The 22,219-nt window shown below is 36.7% G+C and overlaps 1 protein-coding gene and 1 long non-coding RNA gene across 3 annotated transcripts in view; one reads left to right on the top strand and one right to left on the bottom strand.

Annotated features, from left to right (window-relative positions):
• CFAP161 (cilia and flagella associated protein 161) overlaps positions 1-22,219 on the bottom strand; it is a 146,309-nt gene that overhangs the window by 20,694 nt on the left and 103,396 nt on the right. The window lies entirely within an intron of this gene.
• LOC128663377 (uncharacterized) overlaps positions 2,050-22,219 on the top strand; it is a 64,215-nt gene continuing 44,045 nt past the window's right edge. Inside the window, exons 1-2 of the long non-coding RNA XR_008402859.1 lie at positions 2,050-2,119; positions 2,270-2,363. This is a non-coding gene — a long non-coding RNA (uncharacterized LOC128663377). The remainder of the gene's footprint in view (positions 2,120-2,269; positions 2,364-22,219) is intronic.

Genomic DNA, 22,219 nt, shown 5'->3' with positions numbered 1-22,219 from the left:
AACAATTAGACCCCTGGTCCTGCAACGCTTTTGCCAGCCACATGCCCGCAGAAAACCTCATAATCGAACCCTAACCCTGCAACCTCTCTTTAACCCCTTAAAGCAGTGCTTTCCAAACTGTGTGTCGTGACACATTAGTGTGTCGGTGGCAGTGTGTAGGTGTGTCCCTACTTCAGCACACTTTGTTTTTTAATTTAAAATTCTAAGGGCAGCAGCTTAAACGCTGAGCTTAAATCAGAGGTCAACGTGGTTTTTTTTTGCAGCTAGCTCCCAGTAGTGCATTACTGCTCCTGCTCTTGATATATAGATAGGAAGTGGAAGCTTAAAAATGCTTGATGATAAAATGCGAGTGTCTTTATCTAATACTCCACAAAATATTCAGAAACCGTGTTCATCCCATCAACCTTATACATCCCATTAAATTAGTAAGTAGGTATTGGTGTTAAACTTTTTTTTAATTCTTGCACACTTACATACTGTTACTTGTAAATGCATTTTGTTATTATATAATTTATGTATGTGTCCGTATCAATTAAAACAAGTTAGTTTAACCTCCTGTTTGCTGGTACAACTGAATTACTGTGTCGCGAAATGATGTAGAACTGAAAGGTGTGTCACCAACATGAAACGTTTGGAAAGCTCTGCCTTAAAGGGACACTAAAGTCAAAATTAAACATGTATTATCCAGTTAGAGAATGCAATTTTAAACAATTTTCTAATTTACTCCTATTACCAATTTTTCTTTGTTCTATTAGTATCTTTATTTGAAAAAGCAAAACTGTAATCTTAGGAACCGGCCATTTTTTGTTTAGAACCTGGGTAGCGCCTGCTGATTGGTGGCTAAATGTAGCCACCAATTAGCAAGTGCTAACCAGGGTTCTAAACCAAAAATGGTCCGTCTCCTAAGCTTAAATTCCAACCTATTCAAATAAAGATACCAAGAGAACAAAGAAAAATTGATAATAGGAGTAAATGAGAATGTTGCATAAAATTGCATTCTCTATCTGAATCACGAAAGTTTAATTTTGACTAGACTATACTTTTAAAGGGACAGTCTAGTCAAAAATAAACTTCTATGATTCAGATAGGGCATGTAATTGTAAACAACTTTCCAGTTTCATTTCATCATCCATTTTGCTTTCTTCTCTTAATATTCTTAATTGAAGCTAAACCTAGGTAGGTAGGCTCATATGCTAATTTCTGACCCTTGAAGGCTGCCTCTTATCTAAATACATTTTGATATTTTTTTCACAATTAGAGGGCTTTAGTTCATGTGTGCCATATAGATAACATTGTGCTCATGCATGTGGAGTTACCTAGGAGTCAGCACTGTTTGGCTAAAATGCAAGTCTGTCAAAAGTACTGAAATAAGGGGGCAGTCTGCAGAGGCTTAGATACAAGGTAATCACAGAGGTAAAACATATATTTATATAACTGTGTTGGTTGTGCAAAACTTTAGCTCCCAAAAACTACTTTTCTTTTAAATAAAAAACTAAATTATACTTTAATTTGGGGCTAATTAGGGCACTTTAAAAAAATTAACCAGAGGTATGTTAATTTTTTGAGTGCTAATTGCTACCGCAAGCTTGTGCTAGCAATAACCAGCCACTTAGTTACTAATCGCGCGCCCGTAAAACGGCCGAATTTGCCCGTTTGAAGGTGTGATAAATTAGCGCTCCACTTGTAATCTAGGCCTTTATGTTTAACCCCTTTTATTGCCAAGGGCAGAAAATAAAATATAAGGCTAAAAAAATACACAAAAAATCAAAATACTTTATTAAAATAAAATAACAAAATAAACTTTATTACAATAAAATCTATTTAAAAATATATAAATATACTTTATTAAAAAGAAAAGTATTTTTTTTTTGCCATACATGTTCACAGAGAGATAAGGGGAGGGGTCAAGACAAGCCAATGGCTTGTTATTTTTGACATGTGATTACTGGGACTGGCTGTCACAGTGATCACATGACCATGGACAATTATTTTTTTTTGGCATCACTGTACTGTCTGACTCCTGAGATATCCAGCAATTGCCCAGTGAGTCTACAAGTTTCCAGGTCTTCACATGTTATAACATATGCATTGATTATATCCCATCAGTGTGCCATATGAGGTAACTATTTTACACTATTGGCTGAAAACATTGTACTTTACTGAATGCATTGGAAAGTTATACAGTTGTAATTTGTACAGTTGGCATGTAATGCTATATCATCATTAATATTAATGAATTAATAATGTATTATTTATACTTTCCTTTAAGGGGCGTAGTACACCAGCAAGGTTTACATTATGCTTTGTGAACACTGTAAGGTTCTGATGGTGGCTCAGATGCAATCTTTTGAATACCTATTAAGGTAAGCACTTGTTTGGTCTGTTACAGATTTCAATAATGATTTTTAGTAAGAAAAACCGAGCAAAACATTTCAAATTGCAAGATAATCTAAATCTCTTTAAACATTGTAATTGCTGGTGTTTCCCTGGCAAACAAAAAAGTGAGATTCACTTTTTATAAAACAAAATCATGTATCAATTTGCTATATTAAAGGGGCAGTATTAGTCTCATAGGAAAGAGGAACACTCACCAGCATAAACCACACTACCAGATTACCAGAGACGCCGATGTTAACGCTTGCGCTCATATTACAAGTTTAAAGTAAAACTCTTTGCTCTTGCATTAACCCGACAAGCGCAAAAAGCCGAAGTTAAAATATTGCATGCACATTCACAAATTCCCCCATAGAAGTCAATGGAGAAAAAAAGCAAGGGAAAAAAATATCACTTTACTTTCGGGCAAACCCGATTGCATATTCTCATTTGCGCTAACCCAACATGAAAATATGAATATTTCAAATTACAATGTTTTTCAAATAACAGAATATGTTATATTTATTCATAAATACATATTTCTACATATATCTGATGGTATTTTGGTACAATATATATTTATATCTATATATAGAGAAACATCCCAACACAAGCCTGCAATCTCCCAACCTCACTCCCAGTCACCCCCTCTGCCACCCTTTGCACCCCCATCTCAACCACTGAGAGTGAAGTGGGTTCCTTATTGTCTTCCTCACACCTCACTACCTGCCCACTTGACTCTATTCCTTCACATCTTATACCTTCTCTGCCTCCGCCCTCACTCCAGCTCTTGCTCAAATATTCAACCTATCCCTTTCTACTGAGTCATTCCCTGCCTCCTTCAAACATGCAAAGGTCACCCCATCCTCAAAAACCCTCCCTTGACCCTAACTCTCCTGCAAACTACCGCCCCATATCACTGCTCCCGCTAGCTTCAAAAATCCTTGAAAAACAAGTTTTTGATCGCTTAACCCACTTCCTGTCCTCCAACTCATTGCTCGACCCCCCCTGCAATTTGGCTTCCATCCCCAACACTCACCTGAGACTGCCCTCACCAAGGTTACTAACGATCTCCTTTCTGCTAAAAACTGGCCTCCCTCTCTCCCGCCTCTCACCCCTTCAATCCACCCTAAATGTCTCTTCTAGGCTAATCCACCTCTCCCGATGCTCTGTATCTGCTGCACCTCTCTGTGAGTCCATTCACTGGTTCCCCATTCACAGCAGAGTTAAATTCAAATTTCTCACCCTGACCTACAAATCCCTCACCAATGCTGCCCCACCCTACCTGTCCTCACTCATCAACAAATATACTCCAGCCCGCACTCTAAGATCCAACAATGACCTGCTTCTTGCGTCCTCTACCATCACCTCCTCTCATGCTAGACTACAGGACTTCTCTTGTGCAGCACCATCCCTCTGGAACGCACTTCCTCGAGCTGTCAGACTTGCCCCTAACCTCTCCTCCTTTAAACTTCTCCTAAAGACCTTTTTGTTCAGGGAAGCTTATCACCCGACTCAGTAACAAATGAACTTAACAGTTGCCCTCATCTATCTCCTCACTAACATCATTCCCACCTTTGCAGTCCCCACCTACTGTTTCCCATCCTCCTACCCATCTAGATTGTAAGTTCCCACAGTACAGGGCCCTCAATTCTACCTGTTGGTGCTTTATAAATAATGAATAATAATATAAAGATGATTATATATAGTTATAGATATATACAGATATATATAGGAATATCTATTTATAAATACAAAGAACATATTCTGCTATGTGCAGAATATTGGAACATTAAATATTTACAGTAAATACATAGTTAAAACCTTTATTAAAAATGAATATTGCATAAATATGCTTTAACCTGTTTTCATCTATTTAACGGCAAAGTTCTCCAATGCACTTATATATATGTCTAGATATGTGTACATAAGTATTTATGTGTATTTATGTCTGTAAATTCATATATATACATATAAATACATATTATGTACACATGTATATATATATATATATATATACACAGGGCCGCCATCAGGGGGTGACAGGGGTGACTCCTGTCAGGGGCCCAATGGGCTAGGGGGGCCCCATTTTGGCAGCCGCCAGTGGGTACTACAGCAGAGTGCTAATTGAGTATGGGAAATGTTATTACAAGGAGTAAACTATTAGTATTTGAGAGGATTTCTGAGTGTGCACTAAAGCATTATGCACAGTGTGAGACAGACTTGGCACTTTGTTTGTAGAGTGTGTGCCTGAGTTAGACGGCTGATCACTTTCATTTGCAGAGGAGGTAGGAATTACTTAGCAAATGTTTTTTATTTCTTTGTGCAATTTAACGCCTAGATTTAGAGTTTTGCGGCCAAAGGGGTGCGTTAGCTACGCGTACTTTTTTCTGGCCGCACCTTTTAAATACCGCTGGTATTTAGAGTTCACAGAATGGCTGGGTTTTCAGTGCGTTAGGCTCCAAAAAGGGAGCGTAGAGCATAATTTAACGCCACTGCAACTCTCGATACCAGCGGTGCTTACGGACGCGGCCAGCTTCAAAAACGTGCTCGTGCACGATTCCCCCATAGAAAACAATGGGGCTGTTTGAGCTGAAAAAAAACCTAACACCTGCAAAAAAGCCGCGTTCAGCTCCTAACGCAGCCCCATTGTTTCCTATGGGGAAACACTTCCTACGTCTGCACTGATAGGCTGATAGAAGACTTCATCCCGATGATGGACTTCCGACTTCATCCCGATGATGGATTTCTTCAGCCGCCGCTTGGATCCAGACTTCAGCCCGAGGATGGACGTCACTCTTCAGCCCCCCGCTTGGGCTTGGATCAAGACTTCGGACCCTCTTCTGGACCGATCGGTGAACCCGGCGAGGTGAAGACAAGGTAGGAAGATCTTCAGGGGCTTAGTGTTAGGTTTATTTAAGGGGGGTTTGGGTTAGATTAGGGGTATGTGGGTGGTGGGTTGTAATGTTGAGGGGGGGGTATTGTATGTTTTTTTTTTTACAGGCAAAAGAGCTGAATTCTTTGGGGCATGCCCCGCAAAGGGCCCTTTTAAGGGCTGGTAAGGTAAAAGAGCTTTGAACTTTTGTAATTTAGAATAGGGTAGGGAATTTTTTTTATTTTGGGGGGCTTTGTTATTTTATTAGGGGGCATAGAGTAGGTGTAATTAGTTTAAAATTGTTGTAATTTATTTCTAATGTTTGTAAATATTTTTTTTATTTTTTGTAACTTAATTCTTTTTTATTTTTTGTACTTTAGTTAGTTTATTTAATTGTATTTATTTGTAGGAATTGTATTTAATTTATTTATTGATAGTGTAGTGTTAGGTTTAATTGTAGATAATTGTAGGTATTTTATTTAATTAATTTATTGATAGTGTAGTGTTAGGTTTAATTGTAACTTAGGTTAGGATTTATTTTACAGGTAATTTTGTAATTATTTTAACTAGGTAACTATTAAATAGTTCTTAACTATTTAATAGCTATTCTACCTGGTTAAAATAAATACAAAGTTGCCTGTAAAATAAATATTAATCCTAAAATAGCTACAATATAATTATAATTTATATTGTAGCTATATTAGGGTTTATTTTACAGGTAAGTATTTAGCTTTAAATAGGAATAAGTTATTTAATAAGAGTTAATTTATTTTGTTAGAATAAAATTATATTTAACTTAGGGGGGTGTTAGGGTTAGGGTTAGAATTAGCTTTAGGGGTTTTTATTTATTAGAGTAGCGGTGAGCTCCGATCGGCAGACTAGGGGTTAATACTTGAAGTTAGGTGTCGGCGATGTTAGGGAGGGCAGATTAGGTGTTAATACTATTTATTATAGGGTTATAGAGGCGGGAGTGAGGCGGATTAGGGCTTAATAACTTTATTATAATAGCGGCGCAGTCCGGTTGGCAGATTAAGGGTTAATAAGTGTAGGCAGGTGGAGGGGACGTTGAGGGGGGCAGATTAGGGGTTAATAAATATTATGTAGGTGTCGGCGGTGTTAGGGGCAGCAGATTAGGGGTACATAGGGATAACGTAGCTGGCGGCGATGTGCGGTCGGCAGATTAGGGGTTAATAATAATATGCAGGGGTCAGCAATAGCGGGGGCGGCAGATTAGGGGTTAATAAATATAATATAGGGGTCGGCGGTGTTACGGGCAGCAGATTAGGGGTTCATAGGGATAACGTAGATGGCGGCGGTATACGGAGCGGCAGATTAGGGGTTAAAAAATTTAATCGAGTGGCGGCGATGTGGGGGGGCCTCGGTTTAGGGGTACATAGGTAATTTATGGGTGTTAGTGTACTTTAGACCACAGTAGTTAAGAGCTTTATGAACCGGCGTTAGCCCAGAAAGCTCTTAACTACTGACTTTTTTCTGCGGCTGGAGTTTTGTCGTTAGAGTTCTAAATCTCACTCCAGCCAAGACTCTAAATACCGGCGTTAGAAAGATCCCATTGAAAAGATAGGATACACAATTGACGTAAGGGGATCTGCGGTATGGAAAAGTCGCGGCTGGAAAGTGAGCGTTAGACCCTTTCCTGACTGACTCTAAATACCGGCGGTAGCCCAAAACCAGCGTTAGGAGCCTCTAACGCTGGTTTTGACGGCTACCGCCCAACTCTAAATCTAGGCCTAAGATTGTAACTTCAGTGTGGTAGTAGTTGTATGGTGGGGCCAGGGGTCCATAAAAACACATTTTTTTTAGCAGCAGTGTATTTATGATTATTTGACAATGCTGTAGAAATTCTATATTTAAAACCATGCAGAAATGTTTCCTCCTCAATACACAAATGATATATATTACATTCCAATTTACTGCCCCTTTATGCAAGGACTTTCCAGATACAAGGAGGCATTTTATCTAAGATTTTTATATCTGCATAACATGTTATACTCTCAGACTAAGATTGCTCAGTGTTGGAAATGAGACAGGTCAACTTAAAACTGTTCAGTTTACTCTACAGCTGACTTAATTTTGAAATGCATACCAACAAGCTTAAATCCTGCATTTAACCAGATCTAATGTTATGAGTACCATAGCTTATGGTTCCACCAAGACCATATAGAGTACAGCATTTTCAAAATCAACAAGTACAGCTGACAGATGGGAACATTTGTACACTATATTTGAAGTGGTGCTCTTGGTTGGGGAAAATGGGGAAAATATCAAACAAACATATGTCAACCTTTTAAAAGTACTTTTCTTCATCTAGCCATCTACTCAGATCATTAATGTACAATTTTGAATTCACAGAATTATTTTTGTTTGCACATTTACAAATGATTCTTTAAAAAGTGATCTCTTAATTTCTGCATTTTTTTTTATCATGCATGTCACACACTGTTGATTTAGGGGATGCAAGGTGCATAAATGTTTCCACCTGTGAGTGTTTCTGTGGGTGTATGTGTTTATGTATTTGTGCTTTGGTTTGTGTCTCTATGAGTGTGTATGTATTTTTTTTCTGTTGGTATCTCTGTGAGGGTGGGTGTGTATGTCTTTGTGCATTTTCTGTTGGATGTCTGTGAGGGTGTGTGCATATGTCTTTGAGCTTTTTCTATGGGTGTCTCTGTAAGGGTGGGCGTGTGTTTGTCTTTGTGTATTTTCTCTGGATGCCTCTGTGAGGGTGGGTGGGTGTGTCTGTGTTTTCTGTGGATGTCTCTGTGAGGGTGTGTGTGTGTGTGTGTGTGTGTGTATGTATGTCTGTGTTTTCTGTGGATGTCTCTGTGAGGGTGTGTATTTTCTGTGGGTGTCTCTGTGAGGGTGTGTGTATGTCTTTGTGTGTTTTCTGTGGCTGTCTCAGTGAGGGTGTGTATGTATGTCTTTATGTGTTTTCTGTGGGTGTCTCTGTGTGTGTGTATGTCTTTGTGTGTTTTCTGAGGCTGTCTCTGTTGGTGTTTCCTTGGGTGTATGTGCAAGTTTGAGTTTGTGTGTGTGTCCATTGTCTGTACCTTTTTAGGACATTTTGACCTTACTACTGATTATTCACATCTTTCTACAGACTTTGAGACTAATGAGACCTTTCCGGAAGTCACCAATCTACCATTTAACCTTTAAATTATTGTTTAGGCAGTTCAGGGCACTTCCTTTCAGCCACTGCATGCTATTGTCATCATTTAATTGTCATCTTCCTTTACAAAAAGATAATCAGAACTCCATATTTTGTTCTCTAAATCTCCTTTTTTTACAAAACTGTAGTTTACCTCATTACTTGTCAGGTCAATGTAAACAAGTGCTAAGTGTCTGTTTGGGTGTCTGAGTTTCTTTGCGTGTTTGCTAGAGTGCTTATATGTGAATCCTTATGTGTGAGTGTGTGTATGTGTGTGTGTTTCAGTGTATGTTACTACCTTTACAACATTTCCAAGTTTAAATAGACACTTAAGAATAAAGTGCATATACGTTTTAGTCACTTGGTCCAAAATTGCACATGTCAAAGGAGAGGGGGGGGGGGGGGCCCTGATCAATGGTTAAGTCAGGGGCCCCAAAATTTCTACGGGGGAATTGTTTTAAAACACATTTGTTTTATGGCTTGATTAAATTGATTTGCACTATGTAGGTGCCCTTGTGCGCTTTCTTTTCCATTTGTCTGCAGATTTCTACCTTACTCCGTGAGATTCCGGAGGATTATTAAGATACAGCAGCCGACACCTACAATTGATCTGCACCACTGCGTGGGATCAAACAAGTTTATCCTTTTTTCAAAATATTTACTTTGTTAGATAAAGTTTTAAATTTTAAACACTGTTGCATGTCTTTATGAATTTATAACATTCGAATTCTCATTTTTTTATGTTCTCCAAATATTGGGAACACATTAAGCACACATAGCTGTGGAATATAATTTTAAGAATTTTGCCACCAAGAGGTTTATTTAGAGCGCAGTTCTGTGTTTTGGAGGAAGAGTTTACTCTTTCTCATACACGTTTTTCTTTGCCTTATTTGTTATTCTTTATCTCAATAAGAACAGCAGCACTTTATAAACTAACAAAATGACTAATTTTTATTATGGGGATTATTTCAATACCAAAAGAAATGACTCTATTTCCGACGAAGAAGAGGATCTAAGTGTAGAAACTGTGGATCCCAGGGAACTATTTCATAAATTGGAAAAGTTGAGTAAATTACAAATTAATCATTATTATGATAAAAGAATTTTAAAAAAATATACTAAAAAGAATTTAATACCTAAGGGGTTGCGTATGTCCAAAACAGCCATTTTTGATTTAGCTGATGTAGAATATCATTTGGAATGGGAGCAAGTCCTAACTGACTGCTCAAATAAATTTATAGATATTCTAATCAGATACAGGGACATGAAACTGACTAAAATAGTGGAAGAGATCAACAAAATTAGAGGTGAATTAGAACCATTCAGGGAAGATGTTTTGTATGATGAAATCAATAAAGAAACGAAACAAAGAGTACAAAATTATGAAAAAGAAATTGAATATAGAAAAAATAAAAAATTTAAGAGAGACTATATAGAGTTTCTAGAAGACAACAACCAGGAAACAGAACAATAATTAAATATAGAAGGGGTGAATGATATGGAAGAGGTTTTTTTAAAGACAAAAAGCACAAACACTCCTATAAGAACCGAATATCCAAATAGAAAAAGAAGCTTTATAAAGGCTCCAACCCAACAACCTAGGTATTACCAGAATAATAAATCAAAGAATGATGGTTTCCATCATTCTCAGGGCCCTAGGGTAAACTCTCACAACTGGTGCAGGAAGGAGTCCAATAATTATAATTATAATTATTACCCTGAACATGTGCATAATGATAAAACTTCAAATGAAGACAGGGATGATCAGAGATATGTTAATGGTCAACCAAAAAGAGGTTATAAAAAAGCTCAGAATTTTTATAAAAAAAATAACAAGCAAAATTTAAAACCAGTGACGGTAACACATGAGAGAGAGGATAGAGAGGAACCTACTTCCTCTAAGTACTTTTCTGACCCACAGACAATAAATAGCAGTCATGAGAACAATAGGTCAGGAAAACGTAAAAATAATGCCTCTTTTTTAGGAAAATCCGGGAAATTAACAAAACCTCAAATAGTAGAAAAAGGAAATGTACCAATAACTCACTTCTATACAAGACAAAAAAGACCCATAGAATCAGACGAGGAAAGCGAGGGGGACGAAATATACGAAATAAAGAGAAGAAAATAATGTTAAGTAAGGAAAAAAACAAAATATTTAACTTATCGGATAAGAAATTAACTCCAGCAGAATTAAGTCTACTCCAAAAAGGTCTTTCCTTCTCTCCATCTAAGAACCCGAATTCATTTGAGTTATTCATAGACTTGAATAAATTTATTCGAAAATTAACTCTAACACGCCACTTTGAAAGAACTAAACTTAAGAACAAAGATAATATGAATCTGAAGGTAGAAGATTGGGCATCATTGACCAATCTGATATCTTTAGAATCTAATACTGAAGGTGACAGTAGTTGGAAAACAGGTCTGGATAAGTACACTCTGTCTCTGTTGGAAACTTTGGAATTTGAAGGTTCTCATGGGATACAGAGTTGTTTTAAACCAAAATCAATTTTTTTATCCACTGCACTCACAAGGGAATTATATTCCAGTATTCCAAAAGTTGGTGGAAAAAGATCTAACAAATCTATGTGAAAAAATAGTAATAATGTGAGAAAAAACAAACAGAATTTAAATGAATATGAATTAAAAGCTTTAAAAAATCTGTCAAGAGATAACAAAATCATTATAAGAGAAGCGGATAAGGGGGGGAGTATAGTGATCTTAAATAGAACTGATTACTTGAAAGAATCATCTAGAATTTTAAACGATAAGGAAACTTACAAGAAATTACCTAGAGATCCGACCCATGATTTTATTAAAATTCTGTTTGAATTATTAAATAAAGCTAAGAATCTGGGGGCAATTACGGTGGATGAGAAAAAGTTTCTGTATAATGAAAACTGTTATACATTGAATTGATTCCCTGACCTGTAAACTGTCCAAATATGTGGATTTTTTCCTGAAACCAATGGTGACAACATTACAGTCCTACATTAGGGATACTTTACATGTGTTAAACATAATGGAGGGGGTTGAATGGAATGAAGAATTTATTTGGTTGACATTAGACGTCACTGCGCTATACACCAGCATAACCCATAAGGAAGGGATTGAAAGTATTGAATATTTCCTAAAAAAACACGAACATCTGCCGGAAGTAAAAGTATGGTTCCTATTGGAGGCAATAAACTTTATTTTGACTAAGAATTATTTTCTCTTTGATAAGGAATATTTTCTCCAACTTAGCGGTACGGCAATGGGAACTAAATTTGCACCCAATTATGCCAACCTATACATGGGGTGTTGGGAAGACCAATATATTTGGAACAACAACCCCTTTAAACATAACATCATTCTATGGCGGAGATTTATAGATGACGTCATTGTCATCTGGAGAGGTGATGTAGAATCATTGGAAGCATTTATCATTTACCTTAATTCTAACGATAAGAATCTAAAATTTACCCATAATAGTAATAAAATTAAAATTGATTTTTTGGATATAACATTGCAACATGAGGGAAAGAGAGTCATCACCACATTATATAAAAAACAGACCGATTCTAACAGCTACTTACATGCAAGAAGTTGTCACCACAAAAAATGGGTGAACAACATACCCTATGGGCAATTTCAAAGGGTAAAAAGGAATTGTACTAAATCAGAGGCCTATCAGCTAAGGGCTATACTAATGAAGTTATTGAACAGAGTTTGAATAAAACGAGACAACTAGATAGAAAAATTCTTCTAAAAGGCAATGAAAATAGAAAAATGTCATCAGCACAGAGGAGAAATAATTTATTCCTAACTAAATACAATAACTCGGCTAATGAAATAGAAAGAATTATTCGTAGATACTGGTACGTTCTAAAAGAAGACCCAGTATTGAAAGAGTTATTGGAGGACAAACCAAAAGTTATCTTCAAGAAAAATAGATCAATAAAAAACATACTAGCACCTAGCACTTTGAGAGAAATTAAAACCAATAAGTCCTGGTTAACGGATCAACATAAAGGATTTTATAAATGTAAGAGAAAAAACTGCAATGTATGTCAATATAGAGATCCAGAGAATAAAGAAGTGAAATCAAATTCAAATAATAAATGTTTTCCTATCAAATCCTTTTTGAACTGTCAGTCCAAATTTGTGGTGTACATCCTTGAATGCAGCTGTGGGAAACAGTACTTGGGGAGAACTAAACTCTTAAAAGAAGAATTAATGAACATATAAATAATATCACCTCTGGTGATGTTTCCCACGGCGTATATGATCATTTCAGGGATGTACACCAAAGCAACCCTGAATGTCTGAAATTTAAAGCAATAGAACAGGTGGTTCTAGACAAAAGAAGGGGCAATAGACTTTTACAGTTACGTAAACGTGAGACCTATTGGATACACACCCTTAAGACTTTAGAACCATATGGTCTCAATAGGGAGGTAGATATACAGGCATTTTTACTAGATTAAAACATTTATGGTTTTAGAGCTTTTCATATCCCCTATCATTGTATATTTAAGAATTCATCATGGTTGAGAACCACTTACGCAACCCCTAGATACATAGTGTATCATAAATCTTATTCCACTTTTTACTCATTAATGATTTTAATTTGATATTAGCTATTTTGTAAATAAGGTATATGAATTGGATAAACTAAATAAATATGTATATTTTTAATTATGAATTTATGTTAATATTAAGTGAAAACATAATTTAAATTAGGGTGCGAATATATTAATATTTATTCTTTTTAACCAGGGATTGCCCCTTGTTTTTTATGCAATGCTTATTACAATTGTGTATTTTGTTTTTAAAACAATAAATTTATTGATATTTTAGACATTAGATTCTATTTTTTAGATATTATGTGTTAGTCCATATTTGCCTTAATGTGTAAACAGACACGATCAGTCGACTATGTAACAGGATTATAAATATGCATTACCAACGGGATTACAAATATGCATTACCAAGTTTCAAATAACACGCTAAGGTGGGCGGTCTACACTGAACAGGATCGTATTTAAGGAAAGTTTCCAGTGGGCGTGGTCATTCCTCAGACGAAGCGGTGACGTAACTGCAAAACGCGTAAGGCCATCTGTCGTTGTGGAACAGCGATCAGCTGTTGGCTCGTTTTACGGACCAATTTTTGTGAAACTTTTCAAAGAAAAGAAAAAACTTTTGCCGGAGTGGACGTCAGTGATTTAAAGATACCGGGGAAATACCTGTCAGGACATCTTTAAACAACAGTGATACCCGGCACTTCGACTCACCGTCCTTACTCCTTGGATCAAGTTCAGAGAACAAGCGGTTCTGAGCCACACTTTAATTTACATGCTAGTACATACCTCACAAGTTTGAGGTTGACTCTTGTGAGTAGACACCCTACGGGGGAATTGTTTTAAAACACATTTGTTTTATAGCTTGATTAAATTGATTTGCACTATGTAGGTGCCCTTGTGCGCTTTCTTTTCCATTTGTCTGCATATATATATATATATATATATATATATATATATATATATAAACACATACATATACATCTTTAGACATGTATATGTATGTATCTCAATGTTAAAGCCCTTAGTCTGTTCCAATCAGCCAATAGAATGCAAGCTCAATCCTATTGGCTGATTGGATCAGCCAATAGGATTGAAGTTCAATCCTATTGGCTGATTGCATCAGCCAATAGGATTTTTTCTATCTTAATGCCGATTGGATGAAAGAATTCTATCAGCCAATCGGAATCTAAGGGACGCAATCTTGGATGACGTCACTTAAAGAGATATTCATTACGAAGAAGCCGTCGTTTGAAGAGGATGCTCCACGCCAAATGTCTTGAAGATAGAAAACGCTGTCTGGATGAAGATAGAAGACGCCGTCTGGATGAAGACTTCTGCCCGTCTGGAGGACCACTTATGCCCATCTGGAGGACCACTTCTGCCGACTTCGTTGAGGACATCTTGCCGCTTGGATGAAGACTTCTCCCGGTAAGTGAATCTTCGGGGGTTAGTGTTAGGATTTATTTAAGGGTGTGTTGGGTGGGTTTAATTTTTAGGTTAGGGCTTTGGGCCTGCAATAGAGCTAAATGCCCTTTTAAGGGCAATGCCCATCCAAATGCCCTTTTCAGGGCAATGGGGAGCTAAGGATTTTTTAGTTAGTATTTTATTTGGGGGGTTGGTTGTGTGGGTGGTGGGTATTACTGTTGGGGGGTATTTGTATTTTTTTTTATAGGAAAAAGAGCTGATTTGTTTGGGGCAATGCCCCGCAAAAGGCCCTTTTAGGGGCTATTGGTAGTTTAGTTTAGGCTAAGGTTTTTTTATTTTGGGGGGCTTTTTATTTTGATAGGGCTATTAGATTAGGTGTAATTAGTTTAAAGATCTGTAATTTGTTTTTTATTTTCTGTAATTTAGTTGTTTTTTTTTGTGATTTAGCTAATTTAATTTATTTAATTTATGTAATTTATTTAATTGTAGTGTAGTGTAAGGTGTTAGTGTAACTTAGGTTAGGTTTTATTTTACAGGTAAATTTGTATTTATTTTAGCTAGGTAGTTATTAAATAGTTAATAACTATTTAATAACTATTCTACCTAGTTAAAATAAATACAAACATGCCTGTAAAATAAAAATAAACCCTAAGCTAGCTACAATGTAACTATTAGTTATATTGTAGCTAGCTTAGGGTTTATTTTATAGGTAAGTATTTATTTTTAAATAGGAATAATGTAGTTAATGATAGTAATTTTATTTAGATTTATTTTAAAGTGTATTTCAATTAGGGGGTGTTAGGTTAGGGTTAGACTTAGGTTTAGGGGTTAATAAATTTAATATAGTGGCAGCGGCAGATTAGGGGTAAATAAATATAATGTAGGTGGCGGCGATATTAGGGCGGCAGATTAGGGGTTAATAATATTTAACTAGTGTTTGCGAGGTGGGAGTGGGGTGGTTTAGGGGTTAATATGTTTATTATAGTGGCGGTGATGTCCGGAGCGGCAGATTAGGGGTTAATAATTTTATTTTAGTGTTTGCGATGCGGGAGGGCCTCGGTTTAGGGGTTAATAGGTAGTTTATGAGTGTTAGTGTACTTTTTAGCACTTTAGTTATGAGTTTTATGCTACAGCTTTGTATGCAAGTCCCATTGAAAAAAGGGTTTACGAAGTTTACGTAAGTCGGTTTGCGGTAAGGCCAAAAAAGTGTGCGGGGCTCCTAAACCTGCAAGACTCAAAATAGCAGCGGTAGTGAAAAAGCAGCGTTAGGACCTGATAACACTGCTTTTTTTACCTTACCGCAAAACTCATAATCTAGCAGTTAGTTTGTTTCTGTTAATAATGATAACAAGTCACAAACAAAATGCTGAGGTTTGCAAAATCGCTGATTAATTTATTTTACATAAATTTACTAAAGTCTAAATTGTGTTGAAAGAGATTGGTGATAAGTAACCGTTAAAACAAATCATCTACTGCAGTTCATTTAACATTGGATATTTATCTACCCATCCAGAGAATAAAACAAATTATTTATATAGAAAGGCATGTACATTGCCATTTTCAAACATGAGTGCATATTATAGTGTGATGGGTGTGTGGGCGTTGTCATTCCTCAGACGAAGCGGTGACGTAACTGCAAAACGCGTAAGGCCATCTGTCGTTGTGGAACAGCGATCAGCTGTTGGCTCGTTTTACGGACCAATTTTTGTGAAACTTTGCAAAGAAAAGAAAAAACTTTTGCCGGAGTGGACGTCAGTGATTTAAAGATACCGGGGAAATACCTGTCAGGACATCTTTAAACAACAGCGATACCCGGCACTTCGACTCACCGTCCTTACTCCTTGGATCAAGTTCAGAGAACAAGCGGTTCTGAGCCACACTTTAATTTACATGCTAGTACATACCTCACAAGTTTGAGGTTGACTCTTGTGAGTAGACACCCTACGGGGGAATTGTTTTAAAACACATTTGTTTTATAGCTTGATTAAATTGATTTGCACTATGTAGGTGCCCTTGTGCGCTTTCTTTTCCATTTGTCTGCATATATATATATATATATATATATATAAACACATACATATACATCTTTAGACATGTATATGTATGTATCTCAATGTTAAAGCCCTTAGTCTGTTCCAATCAGCCAATAGAATGCAAGCTCAATCCTATTGGCTGATTGGATCAGCCAATAGGATTGAAGTTCAATCCTATTGGCTGATTGCATCAGCCAATAGGATTTTTTCTATCTTAATGCCGATTGGATGAAAGAATTCTATCAGCCAATCGGAATCTAAGGGACGCCATCTTGGATGACGTCACTTAAAGAGATATTCATTACGAAGAAGCCGTCGTTTGAAGAGGATGCTCCACGCCAAATGTCTTGAAGATAGAAAACGCTGTCTGGATGAAGATAGAAGACGCCGTCTGGATGAAGACTTCTGCCCGTCTGGAGGACCACTTCTGCCCATCTGGAGGACCACTTCTGCCGACTTCGTTGAGGACATCTTGCCGCTTGGATGAAGACTTCTCCCGGTAAGTGAATCTTCGGGGGTTAGTGTTAGGATTTATTTAAGGGTGTGTTGGGTGGGTTTAATTTTTAGGTTAGGGCTTTGGGCCTGCAATAGAGCTAAATGCCCTTTTAAGGGCAATGCCCATCCAAATGCCCTTTTCAGGGCAATGGGGAGCTAAGGATTTTTTAGTTAGTATTTTATTTGGGGGGTTGGTTGTGTGGGTGGTGGGTATTACTGTTGGGGGGTATTTGTATTTTTTTTTACAGGAAAAAGAGCTGATTTGTTTGGGGCAATGCCCCGCAAAAGGCCCTTTTAGGGGCTATTGGTAGTTTAGTTTAGGCTAAGGTTTTTTTATTTTGGGGGGCTTTTTATTTTGATAGGGCTATTAGATTAGGTGTAATTAGTTTAAAGATCTGTAATTTGTTTTTTATTTTCTGTAATTTAGTTGTTTTTTTTTGTGATTTAGCTAATTTAATTTATTTAATTTATGTAATTTATTTAATTGTAGTGTAGTGTAATGTGTTAGTGTAACTTAGGTTAGGTTTTATTTTACAGGTAAATTTGTATTTATTTTAGCTAGGTAGTTATTAAATAGTTAATAACTATTTAATAACTATTCTACCTAGTTAAAATAAATACAAACATGCCTGTAAAATAAAAATAAACCCTAAGCTAGCTACAATGTAACTATTAGTTATATTGTAGCTAGCTTAGGGTTTATTTTATAGGTAAGTATTTATTTTTAAATAGGAATAATGTAGTTAATGATAGTAATTTTATTTAGATTTATTTTAAAGTGTATTTCAATTAGGGGGTGTTAGGTTAGGGTTAGACTTAGGTTTAGGGGTTAATAAATTTAATATAGTGGCAGCGGCAGATTAGGGGTAAATAAATATAATGTAGGTGGCGGCGATATTAGGGCGGCAGATTAGGGGTTAATAATATTTAACTAGTGTTTGCGAGGTGGGAGTGGGGTGGTTTAGGGGTTAATATGTTTATTATAGTGGCGGCGATGTCCGGAGCGGCAGATTAGGGGTAATAATTTTATTTTAGTGTTTGCGATGCGGGAGGGCCTCGGTTTAGGGGTTAATAGGTAGTTTATGAGTGTTAGTGTACTTTTTAGCACTTTAGTCATGAGTTTTATGCTACAGCTTTGTATGCAAGTCCCATTGAAAAAAGGGTTTACGAAGTTTACGTAAGTCGGTTTGCGGTAAGGCCAAAAAAGTGTGCGGGGCTCCTAAACCTGCAAGACTCAAAATAGCAGCGGTAGTGAAAAAGCAGCGTTAGGACCTGATAACACTGCTTTTTTTACCTTACCGCAAAACTCATAATCTAGCAGTTAGTTTGTTTCTGTTAATAATGATAACAAGTCACAAACAAAATGCTGAGGTTTGCAAAATCGCTGATTAATTTATTTTACATAAATTTACTAAAGTCTAAATTGTGTTGAAAGAGATTGGTGATAAGTAACAGTTAAAACAAATCATCTACTGCAATTCATTTAACATTGGATATTTATCTACCCATCCAGAGAATAAAACAAATTATTTATATAGAAAGGCATGTACATTGCCATTTTCAAACATGAGTGCATATTATAGTGTGATGGGTGCAGTGCTTGGCAAACAGTTTACACACTCATGTATACACACACACATACACATACACATATACACACACACACACATATACACATACACACACACATACACACACACAAATATACAAACACACACATATATATATATATATATATATATATATATATATATATATATATATATATAAAAATAAATAAATAAATAAATAAATATAATCAAATATAAAATATCAAAGAGGTGCGGTTGCTGTACCTTGGACTTTGTGTTGTACCTATTCTCAGGGCCAAAATTTTCCAGTCTTCCTCTGGATTGGAATTATTATCAAACATCAGTGTGAAATTTTCCGAAGTATACTATTCCTTATTTAAGTGTAATGCAGGCATGCCCTGGGTTAAAGGGAAACACGCACAGTGCCCCACACTTCAGGGGCCCCGCAATGCCAGCGGTAAGGTTATGAAAAGGCGCAATGAACAAACTGTGAAGAAGTGTTGATGGTATCAGGAAGTTTAATATTAATATTTAGTTTTATTATTTATATACTGTATATGTAACACTGAATTTTGGGACAGGGGTGAGCCATACAGGAGTCAGTGTGTACAGGGGTGGAAAATAACGGCGCTGGGCTCAGGTGCTCCACAAATCTGTCTAGGGCCCCGCAAATGCTAAGAGTGGCCCTGATTTAGGGCCTGATTACAAGTTGAGCACAAAATATAGATTCTGCAAAATAGATATTTGCACTCAACTTAGTAATACCAGCGCATGCAAATGACATAACAAGTGAGGTGCAATACGAACACAACCTCACATTCGTATTGCACGAAAGTATTGCGCTCACGAGAACACGCTTCCATAGGCTACAATGGGAGCCTCGATCTCATGTTGCCAGACACGGCATGAGAACTAGCACAGAGAAAGGGATAAGTTGTGCAGTGATGGGCAGCAATTTTAAATACATATATATATGAATATATACATATGTATGTGTTTATATGTGTATATACACATATTAACACATAAAAATATACGTATATAAGCATATATATATATATTTACAGGGAACACACAGTTCCCATAGACTGCAATGTGAAGGCACACCCCACACACGCCAACTTTAAACCCTTATAAATGCTTCGTGCAGTTACTTTATTAAAAAAATAATACTATCTTTATTTTTATTTTTTTAGATTACTACACTTAAATTTAGGGGCAATTGGGGGTCATTTAGAAAATTAACCAGAGGTCTAGAGGTATGGCTGGTTATTTATCACGTGCACATAAATTGGCGAATTTGCCCATTTACGGGCCCGCAACCAATTAGCGCTCCACTTGTAATCTGGCCCTTAATGTTTAAAAAGTATATTAGCCTAGAGCACCGGTTCTCAAACTGTGGGGTGCGCCTCCTAAGGGGGGCGCCAGAGCTCTTAAGGGGAGGCGCGGGAACAGGAACGGAAGTGGTTTGTTTTTTTCATTCTTATTAATGTGCAAAACATTGCCAAACTCCCCACCGAACACCACCATGATAAGGAGACTGAGCGCCTTCTGAAGATCATTGCCGTAAGAACAGATGGCTAAGAAGCGGGCTCATGTGATAGTTTCCTTGTCTCTGTGACCACAGTCCATATTGTGACTCCCACCCCGGCGAGCACTGTGCTTGCTGTAACTAGGATGGTTAACAAGGTGGGGAGAAGATACAAGAGCGCTAAAAGCTAATACCCAATATGAAGGGAAATAAATATCTATTTTACACTGGATATTTTTAAACAATTTTATACATTTATTAAAATTAAAAATATAGAATGTCGCAATTGAAATACAGTAAAACAATATTGTGATACATTATCTTTGTAGTCTCTACTTTATATGTTCTTTATATGAAATAATACCAACACATTTCATCCACACCTTGTGTAGATTTACTTGTGACCACAAATGTTGTATAGATTTATGTGAGCAGTAATGCTAGATATGAATTACTTGTACTAGCAGTGTGATGTATCAGTTTAATTGATCTGTGGGGTGCAAATATATATGAATAATAACAAAGTAATTCTAGAAAAATGTTCAAATAGATCGTTGTGAGATAGTAGGATCTGGATATGTGTCTTTGAGGCCTATTTATCATAGGTCTTGCGGACCTGATCCGACAGTGCGGATCAGGTCCGCAAGACCTCACTTAATGCGGAGAGCAATACGCTCTCCGTATTCAGCATTGCACCAGCAGCTCACAAGAGCTGCTGGTGCAACGCCGTCCCCTGCAGACTCGCAGCCAATGGGCCGCCAGCAGGGAGGTGTCAATCAACCCGATCGTACTCGATCGGGTTGAATTGTGGCGATTCCTGTCCGCCTGCTCATAGCAGACGGACAGGGTTATGGAGCAGCGCGGAGCTTGATAAATGGGCCCCTTAGTATGAAAGTCACTTATACACCTCTTTTGTTTGGATAGTGTCCATCTTGTTCAATCTGTGTAGTTAATACCCTTTTTTTTTTTTTTTTTTTTTTTTAATTATGCAGAGAAATATTTATTTAGGGAGTAGCATAATTATAGTTTATGAATGCAAATGTATTTTTCCCTTTTTTTTTTTTTTTTTTTTTTAAATTTTTATTTAAGGTTAGATATAAGGCATACATACAATACAGAATAATGTAACATGTTAGCATTATTGGAATACAGACAGCATGTGACATAACATTATAATTGACAATATGCATTCCTAAATAAAAGAGAAAAAGAAAAGAACATGATAAGCAATTATTATGCCTAGTACTCTAATCACCTCCAAAATAAACAATGAGGCCACTCTTGGACCTCCGCACTAAATAAAACAAGATAGTGGAGGTTGATACCAACAAAGGAGACCACTTTTGAGTCTCTAATGAAAAACACACCTTATTTTCTGTTTTTACTGTAACACCTAACAATTGCTACACTCAAAGATGTTAGATAACTTTGAAACTAATTAGCTGAAACATCACTCAGGGCATAGCTGAGGTTATAATTGATAACTGTAGGAGGAATACTACTAGACAAGAAAGGGCTATGTATGAAAGTTCATAACACAGTACATATTAATACATGCTTAATATACTATGCATTTGCATCAAACAATCACTATGAATAGTAAGTAATTAAAACTGCTTCTGTCCCTGACGTACCCTACTTATCTTAGACAATCATGGTTGCATTACTGCCATATAATATGCACTAAGTTACAGCAATATGAGAGTAAGGTCGGTCAGTCTGCTATATGGGGAGAAGATTACTATGTAGCTTATTAGCAACTACAAAACCATATGAGATTACAATTATTGGGGGACTCATGTGGCGTAGTAAGATCAAAGCATTATAAATGCCCACTATATAATGATAATGTCATAAGAATGTCTGCCATAATGGGTGAAATCCACTGAGGACAAAAGAGTAACAAACGCTATAGAGGTGAATTTTGCAGACTGACAATCCCCATTTTATATTCAGCATCTGCCGTTAAGGGTAATAGACAGATACCCAAAGGAGCATGTAATATTATATTAACCCCTTTTACATTCCTAAAACAGGTGTGTGCAACCAAACAAAAAATCATAAGGAATATGCAAAGGTTTACAAGTCCAGCCCAAAGTCCAGGAGAAGTAGGGAGTCCGTCAGAAGAGAAGGGGCCAGCTGTGGTAGTTTACCCTTATGACCAAGTTATTAGTAGCATGAAAAG

The sequence above is a fragment of the Bombina bombina genome, chromosome 6, assembly GCF_027579735.1.
Source record: "Bombina bombina isolate aBomBom1 chromosome 6, aBomBom1.pri, whole genome shotgun sequence".
In the NCBI taxonomy this organism is placed as follows: domain Eukaryota; kingdom Metazoa; phylum Chordata; class Amphibia; order Anura; family Bombinatoridae; genus Bombina; species Bombina bombina.
This window is presented reverse-complemented; position numbering and strand designations above follow the sequence as displayed.